The sequence below is a fragment of the Canis aureus genome, chromosome 30, assembly GCF_053574225.1.
Source record: "Canis aureus isolate CA01 chromosome 30, VMU_Caureus_v.1.0, whole genome shotgun sequence".
In the NCBI taxonomy this organism is placed as follows: domain Eukaryota; kingdom Metazoa; phylum Chordata; class Mammalia; order Carnivora; family Canidae; genus Canis; species Canis aureus.
Genome location: NC_135640.1, coordinates 4,078,796 through 4,093,623, shown reverse-complemented (window position 1 = coordinate 4,093,623; position 14,828 = coordinate 4,078,796).

The window sequence follows — 14,828 nt, the reverse complement described above, 5'->3', positions numbered from 1 at the left end:
TCCTCGTTCCATTGATCTGTTCCACCATTCTTCTGGTCTCGATTTCCTTGAATTCTGCTCGAATTTTAATTAACTCTATTCTTCTGTTGGGTGTAGGATCTATCTGCTGTTTTTCCTCTAGCCTCTTTATGTGTAAGTTTAGCTTTTGTATTTGAGTAGTTTCCGGTTTTTGAATGGATGCTTGTATTGTGATGTATTTCCCCCTTAGGACTGCTTTTGCTGCATCTCAAGGATTTTGAATGGTTGTATGTTCATTCTCATTAGTTTCCATGAATCTTTTTAATTTTTCCTTAATTTCCTGGTTGACCCTTTCGTCTTGTAGCAGGATGATCCTTCACCTCCACATGTTTGAGGTCCTTCCAAACTTCTTGTTGTTATTTAGTTCTAATTTCAAGGCATTATGGTTTCAGTATATGCATGGGGTTATCCCAATCCTTTGATATCAGTTCAGACCCTATTTGTGACCCAGTATGTGGTCTATTCTGGAGAAAGTTCCATGTGCACTTGAGAAGAATGTGTATTCAGTTGAGTTTGGATGTAAAGTTCTGTAGATATCTGTGAAATCCAACTGGTCCAGTGTATCATTTAAAGCTCTCGTTTCTTTGGAGATGTTGTGCTTAGAAGACCTATCGAGGGTAGAAAGAGCTGGATTGATTTCACCAAGTGTAAGTGTATTATTATCTAAATTTTCTTCACTTAGGTTATTAATTTGTTTAAATATTTGGCAGCTCCTACATTTGGGGCATATATTGAGGATTGTTAAGTCCTCTTGTTGGATAGATCCCTTAAGTGTGATTTAGTGTCCCTCTTCATCTCTCACTACAGTCTTCGGGGTAAATTTTAGTTTATCTGATATAAGGATGGCTACCCCTGCTTTCTTTTGAGGACCATTTGAATGGTAAATGGTTCTCCAATATTTTATTTTCGGATTGTAGGTGTCCTTCTGTCTAAAATGGGTCTCTTGTAGACAGCAAATAGATGGGTCCTGCTTTTTTATCCAGTCTGAAACCCTGCGCCTTTTGATGGGGTCATTAAACCTGTTCACGTTCAGAGTTACTATTGACAGATATGAGTTTAGTGTCATCATGATATGTATTCAGTCCTTGTTTTTGTCGATTCTTCCACTGAACTTCTTCTGAAAGAGGAATTTTAATTGTACCCTTAAAATTTCTTGCAGACCTGGTTTGGAGATCACATATTCTTTCATTTCCTTCCTGTCTTGGAAGCTCTTTATCTCTCCTTCCATTTTGAATGAGATCCTTGTTGGATAAAGTATTTTTGGTTGCATGTTCTTCTCATTGAGGACCCTGAATATATCCTGCCAGCCCTTTCTGGGCTGCCAGGTCACTGTGGAGACATCTGCTGTTACCGTAGTGCTCCTCCCCATAAAGGTCAGGGATTTCTTGTCTCTTGCTGCTTTAAGGATCTTCTCTTTATCCTTGGAGTTTGCAAGCTTCACTATTAAATGTCATGGTGTTGGACGGTTTTTATTGATTTTAGGGGGGATCTCTCTATTTCCTGGATCTGAATGCCTGTTTCCCTTCCCAGATTAGGAAAGTTTTCAGCTATGATTTGTTCAAATAACTACTCTGGCCCTCTGTCCATTTTGGCACCCTCGGGAACCACAATTACACATAGGTTTTTCTTCCTCGGGTTGTTGTTTATTTCCCTTAATCTGTCTTCCTGGTCTTTTAATTGTCTGTCTCTTTATTCCTCAGTTTCCCTCTTTGCCATCAACTTTTCTTCTATGTCACTCACTCATTCTTCCACCTCGTTAACCCTCATCTTTAGGACTTCTAGTTTGGATTGCATCTCATTCAATTGATTTTTACTTTCTGCCTGATTGGATCTAAATTCTGCAGTCATGAAGTCTCTTGAGTCTTTATGCTTTTTTCTAGAGCCAGCAGTAGCTGTATAATAGTGCTTCTGAATTGGCTTTCTGAGATTGAAATGTAATCCAAGATTTTGTAACTCTGTGAGAGAGGACTGTTTCTGATTCTTTCTTTTGAGGAGAGCTTTTCCATCTAGTCATTTTGCTGAGTGCAGTGTGGCCAAAAACAAATTGTATTGGGAAAAGGAGAAAAAGAGAGGAGAGAAAGAAGGAAAGAAAAGAGAAAAAGAAAAAAGAATAAAGGAAGAAAGAAGGAAAAAAGAGAATAAAAGAGAAAGAAAAAGAAAGAAAGGGGGAAAAGGTTGGGGGAAGCAATCAGAAATGAAAAAAAAATATGGGGGAGTATCTTCTGATTCTGTATACTTTAAGTCCCTGGACTTCCCCTGGAACTTGTCCTTCTAGCTGGTCTTCTGGGGGAGGGGCCTGTTGTGCTGATTGTCAGGTGTTAGCCCTTGGGGGAGCTGCTCTGTCCCCTGCCTGGTGCAGGGCTCAGTGGGGGTAGTTTACCCCATGAGGCCCCAGGAGGAACAACCCCAGTGTCAGTGGCCAGCTCTGGAAACCTGTATTCAGCCCCTGCAGTAACTCAGGAGTAGTCCATCTGAAGGGCCTGGAGGCTCTGGGGTGGGGCTGCTGATCTGCTCAGCTCTGGGCAGGAGCGTCCATGTTGTCCTGGGCCCTCTTGGCTCTGTCTGTCCTGGGGGAGGCCGAATCCTGGGCTGTATCCCGAAGCCCTGTACTCCGGGGCCTGCGCTGTTGGATTCTCGCTCCCGGCTGCAAAGCCGCCTCACTGCAGAGCCACCGCCTAAGCCCCTCCGAGTTGCTCCCAGAGCCCCACAGCACCCTCCGCACGGAGCCTCTTCCTCTGCAGGAGGAGCCACTGCCAAGCTGCTCCTGGGGCCATGCAAACCCTCCTCGCAGAGCCGCCACCCGAGGCCCACAGAGCTGCTCCTGGGTCAATGCATGTGCCCTGCAGCCCTCAGGGAGCTCGGTGCACTCTCCTGGGAGTGCAGGTGTCTGTTAGAGTCCCAGGGAGCCCTAGGGCATCCCCGCCCTCCTGGGGTCCTGCTCTGACTTCTTGAAGGTGCCATTCCGCCCTGGAAGATTGGTGCAGCTCCTCCTTCTCTCAGCACAGAGCTCTTCTGTCCTGGGGGAACTCGCCCCGGCCTTAGCCGGGCTCCTCGCAGGGCCCCTCACACTTGGATGCCTTTTGTTTCTTTATTTCTTTTTCCCGTCTTCCTACCTTGATAGAATCATGAACTTTTTTCACTGTAGCATTCAATCTGGTCTCTATTTAAATCTCAGGCCAAATTCATAGATTTTCTGGATGATTTGAAGGTTATCTAGGTAATTTCGTGGGGACAGGTGATTTGGGGACACTACACTTCTGCCATCTTGCCCCTCCTCCTGTATGTTGCCATTTACCTTTGGTTGTTTCCTTCACTTTGTGGAAGCTTTTCAATTTGATGAAGCCCCAATAGTATTTTTGCTTTTGTTTCCCTCACCTCGGAGGCATATCTGAAAGAACATCCAATGGCCAATGTCAAAGTCATTGCTGCCTATCTTTTCTTCTTTGTATGGTTTCAGGACTCACATTTAGGTCCTTCATCCATTTTGAATATTTTTTTTATATATATGGTGTAAGAAAGTGGTCCAGTTTGATTCTTCTGCATGTGGCTGCCTGGTTTTCCCAACACCATTTGTTCTTATCCTGGGGTCAGTGTTAGGGTTTGTTGAAGAGACTGTCTTTGTGCCATTGGATATTCCTTCCTGCCTTGTTGTCGATTAATGGATCATAGAGTTACAGGTTTGTATCTTGTTTCAGATTTCCATTCTGTTCTATTGATCTAAGCGTCTCCTGTTGGGAGATTCTTGATTGCTGATTCAGTTTCTGTGCTGGTTATCTGTCTGTTCAGGTTTCTTATTTCTTCCTTTTTCATTTTTGCAATGTTATATATTTCCAGGAATTTATCTATTTCTTCCAGGTTCTTGGTTGCTGGCATATAATTTTTCATAATGTTCTCTTATAATCGTTTGTATTTCTCTAGTGTTGGTTGTTATTCTCTTTTCTCATTTGTGATTTTATTTGGGTCCTTTCTCATCTTCTTATCTTTTTTCTTTTTTAAAGATTTTATTTATGTATTCATGAGAGACACAGAGAGGCAGAGGTATAGGCAGAGGGAAAATTAGGCTCCATTCAGGGAGCCTGATGTGGGACTTGATCCCCCAGGTATGCGGGATCATGAACTGAGCCAAAACAGATGCTCAACCAATGAGGCACCCAGGTGCATTGTTGATTAAATTCCTTTGCTAGTTATGGGTCTGTTCACATTTTCTATTTCTTCCTATTTCAGTTTTGCTCGTTTGCACATTTCTGGAGATTTGTCCATTTCTTCCAGGTCTCCCAGTTTGTTAGCATATAATTTCTTAGTATTCCCTTATAATTGTCTAATTTTTCTGGTGTTTATTTGATCTCTCTTCTCTCATTTGTGATTTTATTTATTTAGGTCATTTCTCTTTTCTCACTGATAAGGCTGGCTAGGGCTTGATCTATTTTATTATTTATTTTGAAGAACCAGCTCTTAGTTTTGTTATTCCATTCTACTGTTTTGTTGTTTCTCCATTGTTTATTTCTGCTCTCATCTTTATTTTTTCCTTTCTGTAGGCTTTAGGATTTGTTTGCTATTCCTTTTCCAGCGCTTTTAGGTGTAGGGTTAGGTTGTGTATTGGAGACGTCTTGTTTCTTGAGCTAGGCCTGTATTGCTGTGTATTTCCCTCTTAGGACTGCCTTTGCTACATCCCAGAGGTTTGGAGAAACATGTTTTCATTTTCATTTGTTTTCAATTTCCTCGTTAATTTCCTGGTTCCTCCATTCATTCTCTAGTAGGATGTTCATAATCTCCACGTATTTTTGGTCTGTCCAATTTTTTTTCTTACTGTCGACTTCAAGTTTCATAGCGTCGTGTTCCAAAAATGTACAGGGTGTGATATTAACCTTCTTGTACCTGTTGCACCTGTTGAGGGCTGATTTGTGGGCCATGATATGATCTGATCTGGAGAATGTCCCATGTGCACTTGAAAGGAGTGTGTATTCTGCTTTAGGATGAAATGTTCAGACTATATCTGTTGAGTCCCTGTGGTCCAGTGTGTCAAGGCTATTGTTCCCCGGTTGATTTTCTGCATAGATGATCGGTCCTTTGCCATAAGTGGGTGGGTGTTAAAATCCCCTGTCATTGTATTATTATCAGTGAGTTCCTGTACGTTTGTTGTTAATTGGTTTCTATATTTAGGTACTGCCATGTAGGCAGCATAAATATTTAGTTGTTTGATCTTGATAGAGAGTCTTTTTAATTATGAAATAATGCCCTTCTTCATCTCTTCTTACAGTATTTATTCTTTCTTGTTTGAAATTTAAATATTTTATTTATTTCTTCATGAGAGATACACAGAGGAGCGGAGGAAGAAACATAGCAGAGTGAGAGGCAGGCTCCCTAAGGGGAGGCAGATGTGGGACTCGATCCTGGGATCCCAGGATCACCCCCTGATCTGAAGGCAGATGCTCAAACACTGAGCCACCAGGTGTCCCCCTGGGTTTGGTCTCAAATCTCGTTTGTCTGATATAAGTATGTGTCCTCCAGCTTTCTTTTGATATCCATTAGCGTGATAGATGATTTTCCATCCCCTGACTTTCAATCTGTTGGTGTCTATAGGTCTAAGGTGAGCATCTTGTTGGCAGCATACAGATGGATGTTGTTTTTTTAATAATAATTTTATTTATCAGAGAGACAGAGAGAGAGAGAGAGGCAGGAAATTATGCAGAGAGAGAAGCAGTCTCCCCACCAGGAGCCCAGTATGGGACTCTATCCCAGACTCCAGGATCACACCCTGAGTTAAAGGCAGAGGCTCAACCCCTGAGCCACCCAGGCATCCCGGATCCTGATTTTTAGCTACTCTGTTACCCTATATCTTTTGATTGGAGCATTTAGTCTATCATCATTCAGAGTGACTAAAGATATGAACTTTGTGCCTCTGTGTTACCGGAAGAGTTGGTGTTTCTGGTGACGTTCTTGTCCTTTCTAGTCTTTGTTGCATTTGGTCTCTTTTTTTCCCCCCACTAGAAGAGTCCCTCTTAAAATTCCTTACTGGACTGGTTAAGTGGTCCTGAACTCCTTTATATGTTGCCTGTCTGGGAAAACCTTTATCTCTCCTGAATGACACCCTTGCTGAAGAAAGAATTCATACAAATTGGACTGCAATAAAAGGACATTTAAAAACATAAAATAATTCTTGCTAATATGATTGAGGAAAATGGCATTTAGGAGGAAAACTAGAAGCAGAAAGATAGGAGGACATATTTCACCCTCCATAGCCTTTACAGGGACCTGGTGTCCTTTCCTAGGAGTGCCCCCCATCCGGAGGATGCTTCCTGCCCCTCTGCCTCCTTGTTGGAACACAGCAGGCACATCTCTAGCACCTCTGCAGTCTATTATAGCGTTTTCCCTGTATCTTATTGGGGACCACAGCATTGTGTAAGTAACCATCTGGTGCTGTTTGACAGTATTGGGGGGATTCCGTCTTTTGTTGCTTTTTTGTTGTTGTTGTTGCTTTTGAGGTGTGTGTGTGTCTATCCCATGCAGCTATCAAGTGCAGCAATCGGATCCTCTGGCTGGGTCACCAAAAAACCCCAAAATGGTTGGCACAACATCATTTCTGGTGCTGGCGCTGGGCAGTTAGCTGGGCTCTCCTGGCAGCGCTGGGGCTCGCTCATGCAGTGACTTTCAGCTGGAGGGTCAGCTGAGCTTGAAGTTCTGGCTCGGCCACATTCCCATGTCCAGCAGTGGGTCTGGCCACTCCTGGAAGGCACGTGGGGACGTCAGCTGTGTGTGCCTGGTGGCGCCCCTGCACAGGCTAGTTGGGGCCTAGGTGGTGCACCCTCCTCCTCTCTGGGGGTCTCTACACGCCCTGTGCACAGAGTTCTGGGAGACACAGAAACGGGCTGGCTGTGCATTTTCACACCACAACATTTTATTGACTTTCTACAGCAAACGGGCTCAGAGCTGTAGGTGCGTGCCTTCACCTGGGGAGGGAGACCTTTCTGTCCTTTACGAGAGGACAAGAATCACATGGGTTGGGGGTCAAGTGCTGGAGTCCCCCACCTGGGCGCATGTGTGGACTCCGGTTGGGGGCGTGTCCTGAGGTTTCAGCGTGAGAGACGGTTCTGAGGACAGCAAAGCTGAACTGGACCTGCAGCTCATGGGCTCCTGCACTGGGTTCCCGCAGGGCAGCTGGACCCCGGCCTTGGGCCCTCTGGGGGCCCCAGCACCTGGAGGAGCCTGTCTCCTGGTGTGGGTGCGGGTGGGGCCCACCAGCTTGCCCTCCTCTCCCCACACTGGGGTGTCCCAGGATCCCCAGGGCTGCCCTAGATCAGCGACCTGGATCTGTGGGGCATGCCCAGGGCCCAGCAGACCACATCCAGCTGTGAGAGGGCTTGCTCAGCCCGGGGCCAGAATCCAGGGCTGGCCAGGGCCATGTGGGCCTGATTCCATTAGTCTTTGTGTTGGGACTGGTGGGGGTTCAAATCAACCCAGCCCCCACAGAGCCTGGGCCCAATCAGCCCAGATACCTCTGGGTTAGGGCCTGGTGTCCTGTGCAGGGTGTCCCACCCTCCAGGAGTGACAGTGGGTGGAGGCAGGGCACAGTGGGTCCTCTGATTCACTCACCTGCTCACACTGTTGGGGGCTCCCTGCCGTCCCTCCTCCCTGCAAACCCTGGGTACTCTATGGGATACCCGGGCTTCTGATGGGAGCAGGGTATCCAGAGAACCCCGGGCAGGCTGATCATGTCCCACAGGGGGCAGCTGCACCGGGTCCTTGCTCGGGGTCGATGGTGTGGGGGCATGGGTATGATGGTGGTGGAATGTGGGGGATGGTATAGGGGGGATGGTGTTGGGGTATACTGTGGGTGGGGATTATGTGAGGCTGTGTGTGTGTGAGGCAGATGGGGTAGTGGCGATGCCATGGGGGATGATGATGTAGGGGGATGGTGTGGGTCTGGGGAATGGGGGGATGGCGTGGGGGGCCAGCGGACACAGGGCATCCCCGTTCTCTAAGATGCACACAGAGACATCTACAGATAAAGGCGACCCCAGTCTGGGGTTTGTTGTGACACCTGCCCCTGGGGCCCCATGTGGTGAGTGCAGGGCCCTGGCTGGACCGGGGGCATTATCTGGGGGTCATCATAGTATGTATGGTTAAAATTGCAAATTGTCTCAAATTAAATGCACAGAATTTAGAAATATATAAAGCACCGAGAGTGGGTGTCACTCTGAACCGTCTGACCCTCTTGGGATCGATGTGTGTCTTGCTCCAGCCGCGGACAAACCACCTGGCCCCCAGGTCCGGTTCATGCCCCTCACGTCCCCCACCCCATCCCCTGCTTCTCAGGGGGCCGTCCCTCTCCCCTTTGGTGTTCAGGTCCCATGGCAACCCCTGGAGGCCCCATCCTTGTGCCCTCCTCATCCCTGAGGCCCCGGGGGTGTGGTCATCCCCATCACCCTACCATGGAGCGGTGTGTTGTTGGTTGCTATTGCTCTCCCTGGCCTGAGAGGCCCCGTTTCCCTTACCCAGAAGCCTCCAGGGCCCCAAAGCCCCCAGCAGCCTCATCTGACCCCCTAGCAGTCCTAAAACATGATGTGGCTGCTGAACTCCTTGATGATGTCCAGGTCTATCTGCGTGATGTCCCTGGAGGAGACCAGGGCGTCTTCCTTCATTTCCTGTGGGAAAACCGGGGAGGAGGAGCAGGCGTGAGGGACACAGACCCGACCTGTCACGAGGTGCCGTCCTGGGCAGGGAGCCCTGGGGCCACCATGGGAGTGTGTCCTGCCGAAACCTCCTTCCTTCCTCTGGGAGGGCAGGGAAGGCGGGAGTGCCCACCATGCCCATGGGACCTGTGTGACGGCCTGTGCCCAGCTGTTGTAGGCAGGGAGGTGACTGAGTATCACCCTGGGTGGGAGGGGATAGGGCTTCAGCCAAGGTGGGAGAGGACATGACGGTGTTGTGCCCAAGATTGTGAATCCGAGAAACCACTAAGGAACTGACACCAATGCAAACACACAAGGGTTGATTTCCAAACTCGAGCTTGTGTCCAAGTACACCCAACACAGCGGAGCAGGGACTTGGACCCCGAGGTGTGTTTTAGCTTAGTTTTAAGGGCTTGTCCCGGGGTCCTCCAGAAGGGCTGGAGCAATTCCTCAATTTCTGTTTACATTTTGATTTGGGGCCTTCAAGGGTATTGAGCTCTGCTCTCATTCTAATAGGTGCTTCCAGCCCATGGCATGGGCTCAGTTTGATTCTATTGTGGGGCTTTCTAGGACATTAAGCTGTAAACTTTTGTTTTTTTCCTGTAACTGAAATAAAGTAAATTTCAGCTCTTCTTCACAGGGGCCTGGGATGGCTGGACTTGTTCGAACACTGAACTTAAAGTAGAAAGGCCTTCATTTCAACGGCCTCTTTGCATTTTGTCCCATCCTATCTAACTCCTTCCCCCTTCCCCAGAGCTCCTAAGAGAGCAATTGCAAATGACCTCAGCTTGGCAGTGTGTGTTGGGGGACAGGACCAGGGATTTGGGATCAGGGAGAACTGGCTCCTGGGCGTCCCAGCTGTGCACCGGGATTCCATGCTGCAGACTCTTATTCCCTAAGGCTATCTTGACAACTAACTTTGTACATAGAAAAGCTCTCCTTTATCTTTAAAAGATGAGGAGCGAGTCAAAGTGTTTTTTCTCTGCCCATCTGATTGCTCAGATTCCAATCTGAGACGTATTTCCTGTTAATAAGGATAATTTACTATCCGTAGTACTATGGTTAAAATATTCTGACACAAGTAATTCAGAGGGATGAGGGTTTCTCATCTCTTTCTTCACAGCTCAGTCACTCATCAGGAAATGCATCTGTATGGATTTGGAAATAATTGAGAGACATTAGTACCAATGGTCCTATTATTATGTGAAGGATTCTTCCCTGAGATTCTTCCCCTGTTTCAACTGACACTGAAACACTGTGAACTCTTTGGAAGACAAATGTCAAGGAAATAAATGTTATGCATTGCTAATTTTAAATGCACTTGCAATATGGTGTCTATTGTACTAGAAGTATTTTTATCTGATTTTTGCATTTATTATCCTTTCTTTTCAGGTTGAGGAGGCATTATACGTCTTAAGTGTTGTTATTTCCTTCTGATATAAAATTATTACTTTGTTCCCACTGAAGGAACTCTATAAGAATAAGGCAAAAGATAATTCAACAATTCTTAAAATGTCTTCACACTTGGAGTCTGATTCATTTAAGTCAATTTTCAAAATAAATCTTATTTATTAGGAAAAAAACAAAGATTTATAGTGAAATTGAGAAGATAGTACAGAGCATTCGCATGCACTTGCACTCAGTTTCTCCAATTATTGATATCTTATATTAGTACGGTACAAATATTAGCTAATGAATCAAGAGTAAAAAAATAGCATTAACCAAAGACCATACTTTATTCAGATTTCCTTAGTTTTTGCTAAGTTATCATCCCTCATATCACATTCCATTTGTCCTCCTGTTTTCTTAGGCTTTTCTGGATTGTGACAGTCTTTCAGGCTTTCCTTGTTGTTCTTGAACTGGAACTCTTTGAGAAGTAGAGTATTTTGTAAAATTTCCCTCATTTGGGATATGTCTTTCGTTTATCTCATGACTGAACTGTTTTTGTGGATTATATACAGAGATATACTGCCATTTTCATTATATCATATAAAGGATAGATACTATCAACATGATTTATCAGTCTTGGTATTGATCTGATCATCTTGCTGAGGTAGTGTTTCTCAGCTTTCTCCGTAGTAAACTGATTCTTTATTATTATTGTTATTAATTATTATTATATTATCAATATTATTTTAAGTTTTTCATATTATATTTTCTAGGAGGAAGTTACTATGTGTATTCCGGAAATAAGAGTGGGAAGCTATGCTCATGAACTTGACGGTGAAATGTATGCACAAATTGTTTGAAATTCTTCTACATGGGAGATTTTTCTTCCTTCTGGGTTTTTTGTTTGTTTCTTTTTCAAAGATGTTTTCTATTTATTTGAGAGAGAGAGGAGAGAAAAAGCATGAGTGAGAGGGGCAGAGGGAGAGGGAGAAGCAGGTTCCCTGCTAAACAGGGAGCCTGCCTTGGGACCTGGATCATGATCTGAGCCTAAGGCAGAAGCTTATCCGACTGAGCCACCGAGGTGCCACTCTTTCTTTTTTTCTTTCTTTTTTAATAATAAATTTATTTTTTTATTGGTGTTCAGTTTGCCATCATACAGAAGAACACCAAGTGCTGATCACCCATTCACCCCCACCGCCTGCCCTCCTCCCCTTCCATTACCCCTAGTTCATTTCCCTGAGTTAGGAGTCTATGTTCTGTCTCCCTTTCTGATATTTCTCACACATTTCTACTCCCTTCCCTTATATTTCCTTTCACTATTACCTATAATCCCCAAACGAATGAGAACATACAATATTTGTCCTTCTCCGATTGACTTACTTCACTCAGCATAATACCTTCCAGTTCCATCCACGTTGAAGCAAATGGTGGGTATTTGTCATTTCTGATGGCTGAGCAAGGCCCACCTTTTCTCTCTCTTCATCTTCTGAGTCTCCTATGATATGAATGTTATTGTTTTAATAAGTGGCTGACTTCCCTATGTCTGCCTCTGTGGTCCATAACCTTTCTTGTTTTTAAGGCTTCCACTTGGGACTGCATCTCAGTTATAGCATTTTTAACATTGGCCTGACTAGATTTTAGTTCTTTTATTTCTACAGTAAGGGATTCTCTAGTTTTCTTCTGTGTTCTTTTTCCAGTCCAGCTGGTACTTTATAATCATTGTTTTAAACTGTAGTTAGACATCATATATGTGTATTGATGGACCTCCTGGCTGTGAGTACTACCTCATGTTATTTTATGGAGGTGAATTTCTCCATCTCATTACTTTTTCCAGAAAAGAAAATGGGAAGAAAAAGAAAACCAAGAAAAACAATAACAACTGCCCTCTGAAAAAAACACCAAATTATTTTGGCCTGCTTGTTAAAAGATTCTAAATCCCAAAATATGAAACACAATTAAAGTAACATGAAAGTAAAAATAAGAAATATATAAGGTACATACATAAAAATTAAATAAGGCAATTAATAAAAAAGAATCAAAGAAAATAAATGAAAATAAAGCACAAAGTACAAAGGAAGCTAGACCCTACTTTCCAGGCAGAGCTGAAGCTCTGCAGCATCAGTGGTCCAACAACTTGGTGGCAGTGAGTGGTCTGTGCCGGGTCTGGGGATGGGTTGTGGCGCTGATTATCAGGTGCACATCTGCCTGGTAGATGGACCTGAGGGGTGAGAGGCGGGTTGGGCGTCAGCGCCTCTGGAGTCTAGCAGGAGGCCCTCTGCTGCTCCCTGAGACCTGACCCTGATGGGCGGGATGTGGGAGGGGTCTCTGGGTCCTCTGGCTCTGGGGCTGAGCATACTGCCCCCCAGTCTGCAGGGGCCTCCACAGAAGAGCTCCCAAGCCCCTGGGACTCCGCTGCTTCTCTCAGAACCCTGTGTTCACTCTACCTGCGTCCGAGCATCTTTTGTTTTTGTTTTTTTATCTCAGACTGTTGTGCCCAAGATTGCGAATCCGGGAAACCTCCAAGACGCCGACACTGATGAAAACACACGAGGGTTTACTTACAAGCTCGAGCTTGTGTCCAATTATACCCGACAGAGCGGAGCAGGGAGTTGGACCCCGAGGTAGGTTTTAGCTTAGTTTTAAGGGCTTGTCTCTGGGACCTCCAGAAGGGCTGGAGCAATTCCTCAATTTCTGTTTACATTTTGATATGGGGCCTTCAAGGGATTGAGCTCTCTTCCCATTCTAATAGGGACTTCCTGCCCTTGGCCTGGGCTCAGTTTTGATTCTATTGTGGGGCTTTCTAGGTCATTAAGCTGTAAACTTTTGTTTTTTTTCCTGCAACTGAAGTAATGTTAAATTTAGCTCTTCTTCACAGGAACCTGGGATGGCTGGGCGTGTGCTAACACTGAATTTAAATTGGAATGGCCTTAATTTTCTAGGCCTCCATGTGTCCTGTCCCATCCTATCTAGCTCCTTCCCCCTTCCCCAGAGCTCCTAAGAGAACCATTTCAAATGACCTCAGCATGGCATCCTGTGTTGTGGGACAGGCCCAGGGATTTGGGATCAGGAAGACCTGGAGCAGGAGCGTCCTAGCTGTGCAGCGGAGTTCGATACTGCAGACTCTAATTCCCTAAGGCTATCTTGACAACTGTCTTTCTACATAGAAAACCTCTCCTTTGTCTTTAAAAGATGAGGAGCGAGTCAAAGCATTTTTTCTCAGCGCATCTCATTGCTGAGATTCCAATCTGAGACGTATTTCCTGTTAATAAGGATAATTTACTACTATCCGTAGTACTATGGTTAAAATATTCTGACACAAGTAATTCAGAGGGATGAGGGTTTCTCATCTCTTTCTTTACAGTTCAGTCACTCATCAGGAAATGCATCTTTATGGATTTGGAACGAACTGAGAGACATTATTGCCAATGGTCCTATTATTATGTGAAGGATTCTTCCCTGAGATTCTTCCCCTGTTTCAACTGACACTGAAACACTGTGAACTATTTGGAAGACAAGGAAATGTCAAGGAAATAAATGTTATGCATTGCTAAATTTAAATGCACTTGCAATATGGTGTCTATATACTAGAATATTTTTATCTGATTTTTGTTATTTATTATCCGTTCCTGCTTTTCAGGTTGAGGAGGCATTATACGTGTTCATAAGTGTTTTTCTTTCCTTCTGATCTAAAATTCTTACTTTGTTTCCATCAAAGGAACTCTTTAAGAATAAGGCAAAAGTTAATTCAACGATTCTTAAAATGTCTTCACATTTGGAGCCTGATTCATTTAAGTTAATTTTCAAAATAAATCTTATTTATTAGGAAAAAAACAAAGATGTATAGGGAAATTGAGAAGATAGTACAGTGCATTCACATGCACTTGCACTCAATTTCTCCAATTATTGATATCTTATATTAGTACGGTACAAAGATTAGCTAATGAATCAATATTAAAATAGTCGCATTAACCAAAGACCATATTATGTTCAGATTTCCTTAGTTTTTGCTAAGTTACCAACCCTCATATCACATTCCGTTTGTCCTCCTGTTTTCTTAGGCTCCTCTGGATTGTGACAGTCTTTCAGCCTTTCCTTGTTGTTGTTGAACTGGAACACTTTGAGAAGTAGAGTATTTTGAAAAATTTCCTTCAGTTGGGACATGTCTGTTGTTTATCTCATGATTGAACTGTTTTTGTGGATTATATACAGAGATATAATGCCATTTTCATTATATCATATAAAGGATAGATACTATCAACATGATTTATCAGTCTTGGTATCGATCTGATCATCTTGCTGAGGTAATGTTAGCTTTCTCCGTAGTAAACTGATTCATTATTGTTATTATTTTATTATTATTATTATTATATTATCATTATTATTTTAGGTTTTTCTAAATATATTTTGTAGAGGAAAGTTACTTTGTGTATTGCACACTTAAGAGTGGGAAGCTATGCTCATGAACTTGTGGGTGGAATGTCTGCACAAATTGTTTGAAATTCTTCTACATGGGAGATTTTTCTTCCTTCTGGGTTTGTTTGTTTCTTTTTCAAAGATGTTATTTATTTATAGCAGAGAGAGAGGAGAAAAACATGAACGATAGGGGCAGAGGGAGAGGGAGAATCAGGTTCCCTGCTGAACAGGGAGCCAGCCTTGGGACCTGGATCATGATTTGTGCTTAAGTCAAAAGCGTAACTGAGCCACCCAGGTGCCACTCTTTCTTTCTTTCTTTTTTTTAAATAATAAATTTAT